We start from the raw sequence: 3,572 nt of genomic DNA on the forward strand, positions 1-3,572 counted from the left end.
TTATTAGAATCTTCATTAAAGGAACAGTCTGTCTAAACATTGAAGATAGTCTCATCCAACATTGGCACCTTGTGGTTGAAAGTAACGGAGCCATCTACTAGGCCTGGAGGCCTGTATTCGTCATCCCACTGGTCGAAGCTCGGAATCGGTCCATATCTCAAATCTGTTGCGTCATCGATCTCTCTAGAGTTCTGGTGATTAAACCTCTCACACATGGGATCAAACAGCATCCACACAACACCAACACACTCATACAGGTGAATGCAGCCCACAACACAGTACTTACAACATTTTTCCATTTCCCAAACATACTATCGAGCCACCCTGTCAGGGAGGTATCCACCCCAAAGTTCTCCGCTAACTCGTTAGCCAATGTGGTTAAACCAGCCAGGGCCTTGGTCACTGATGCATCTGGAGCTGTGTTATTAGAAATAAACGTACAACAATGAACCCCAATCATTCTACATACCCCACCCTTTTCTGCCAATAATATATCGAGAGCCAGCCTATTTTGCCAGGTCATGAGGGAGGTGGCGGATAATTGGTCAGAGACCCCTTTACTGCATTCCCGGTTTCATTCATGAATCTCTGTTGATTATAATAGATGTAATTAATCCAATCCACATTTTTATTTATTGTCAACCACCAAAAGAACGTAGTGGTGAAGCCTTCACCTAATTTGATTCATATCTTTGTATTCATCTGGACCTTCCCTGGGGATGCCAATAGCATCCATCTGGACAAAGCTACTCCCATCCTGGTCAAAACTCCTCATGTGCCTACTTTAGCCTCCTATAACTGGCTTCTGATGACTAACTCGAACTGGTTGGACCAATAACACCGGGGCGCAAGTTCCTAACCACCCTTTTGGTAGTGTCTATCGTATGCGTCCTTTGCTGGTACAAGCCCACCATACATCAGTTATAGGTGCTGTGAGGTTAAGAATTTTCTCCTGTACTTCCAAACCTAAGTCAGTCACATTAACTATTGCCTTACAGCCATTAAAATCACCTAAGTTATCGGTGCCCTTCTTGTATCTATAACACTGGTACTCATCAGGAGTTAAAGTGAACCGAGGTGGGTTGGCCGAGTACTTCAATCTGGCCAACTCAATCCCTGTACAGTTGTCTGCTTCCCCAGGAAATTGTTTAATGTTTGCGTTAAACCCTACATCTTGACTCCTATTCTGTAAGTCACTCATCCTTGATGGTCAGTGTATTTATATAGTTTATCTTTTACTTCTTATCAATGACAACAGTGTCGTATAATTAGTACCAGAAGGTGGTGGATCTGGATGTATCAGAAATATTACCAAGACTATGATGCAGCTCAGAGTCCGTAATCTTCCCAGCCTCGGGGACCCCGATACCTCTCCTAAGGGGACCCTCCAGTCCTCTCCATTCGGGACCCGCTGGACATCACCACATAGGTCACCCCCGATATCTCCCTTGACCTAGATGCCCAGTTCCCTTCCTCCCCTGTAGGGTCAGAGTTCCCTTCCTTTGTGGTAGGGTCAGAGTTCCCTTCCTTCCCGACAGGGTCAGAATTCCCTTCCTTCCCAGCGGGTTCAGAGTTCCCTGCCTTCCTAGTATGCCAAGTATGTCCTGACCCTCAAGTAGTTCTAGTGTATCCTGCCCCCGTGGTAGGTCTAGAGTTCCCTGCCTTCTGGTATGTCCAGCATATCCTGCACCCACAGTATGTCTAGAGTTCTCTCCCTTCCTGGAAGGTCCAGTCTATCCTGCCCTCTGGTAGACTCTCAGTTTCTGGCCGTACCCGGCCCTCAGGCTTAGACCCTAGTTACAAGTTCACATTGTTCCAACTTAGGTTCCCGAACTCCCAACACAGGGCTAGGCTGCCAGACCTGCGCCATTCTAGGTTTAAGTTTTCTATTCTGCCAGGCACTAGTTATACTACCCAGGGCCCACAATCGCTTTGTTTGCAGGTATGCAGTCCCCTGCCCTGCTTGGATTGCAGCCCCCTGCTTTCGTTGGTATGCAATTGCCTAGCCTGACAGGTTAAGAGCCCCTTGCCCTGCTAAGCCCTAAGTTATCTGGCCTGTTTGGAGGTCTGCAGTCTCCTGCCCTGCTCGGATCGCAGCCCCCTGTCTTAATTTGTAGGTATGTTTCTTAACTCTCCAAGTTTAGAGCCTACTGCCATGCTAGGCCCCAAGTTAGCTTCCCCATGTGCAGGTCTGCTAGGTTCTCAGTCTTCAGCCCTCAGTCTCTAGCACTATGTCCTCATTCTCCAGTCGTATTAGGTCTGCTGTTTCCAGCACTAGTTGGCTCTCAGTCCCTAGCCCAGGTGGGTCATCAGGCTCCTGCCCAGCTAGGCTGAGAGTTACCAGTTTCTCCAGTAGGCTCAGCGCTCTACTAGCTCTCAGTTCCACTGTCAGTTCCGTCGCAGGTTCAGAGTCAGTTTCCCTGACAGGTTCAGAGTCACTTTCCATGTCAGGCCCAAAGTTATCAGCACTAGGTTCCCAGGCCTCAGCTGTTCTAGTTTTGCTGTCTTCAGCTCTAGTCGGCCCTCAGTTAGTCCGCAGCCTCATTCGGCAAGCAGTCAGCTCCCCTCAGTGCTACATGCCAAACCTCCTGCCATAGTTCTAGGCCTTGGGTCCCACCATACCTGGCTTGCAGTCCTTAGTCATAAGCTGAAATCACACGGAGACGCTGTCAACAGCGTCAATTTTCGCTTGAGAGTAAAGGGCGTCAATTCATATACACTGCGTAGCGTATGACAATTTAATTGGCATGCTAATCAATAATAAACTGTTGTATTTGTTATGTTCGCTATGTAGCACTAGTGAATTATTGTTCTGTGTTCCTTTTGACTCACCTTACTGTATATGTCCTATGGGGGCCACCGTACCTTCCTGCTAAACAGTTATGTTAGCTTACGAAAGTGAGTTGAGTTGTAGCTAGAGCTAGTACACCCGAGTAGTTTATAAAGAATTTAGCTTGTCTCGTCTACTGTTAGGATTTATGTTTATGCATAATAGCCTGTTAGCATATTGGTTGAAGAGGAATATTGTTTTCTTACACACATGCACGCACAACCCCCTCTGTATAGTGTGTGTAGGTGTAAGGAATGACCAACACAGGCCATAAAAGCTGTGGACAGTCTGGAGAGGGGAGGGGTGCAGCTCTCTAGACCAACCAAGAGTTTAGAATACTGGACAATACCATATTAGGAACTGTTTTAGTGTAGAATCGACAGACCCAAGACGGAGCTAATCTACCCAGCAACCAGATGTGGACAAAGGAACGCGCCAAGGGGCTTGGACAAAGGGCCAGCAAAGGGGGGCAAAGTCTAAACCACGCCCAGCCTCTACTGTGATAGGCCAACTGGACACGTTGAGAATAAAATTGTCATAGTATAAAAACTACTATTTGAGTACATTCCACAGTTCTCTGTTCATCCTGCGCGGTGAAACAGCGAACCCGTATATACGAAAATTGCATTTGCCATTCATTGTTTGCGGTAATTAAACATAATTAAAGAAAGTTAGCAGACCTTGCATTTTATTTATCCTGACACCGGATGTGTTACACGCAGCGTTTACACTACATAACAGT

Source organism: Salvelinus alpinus, chromosome 1 (assembly GCF_045679555.1).
Source record: "Salvelinus alpinus chromosome 1, SLU_Salpinus.1, whole genome shotgun sequence".
NCBI lineage: Eukaryota > Metazoa > Chordata > Actinopteri > Salmoniformes > Salmonidae > Salvelinus > Salvelinus alpinus.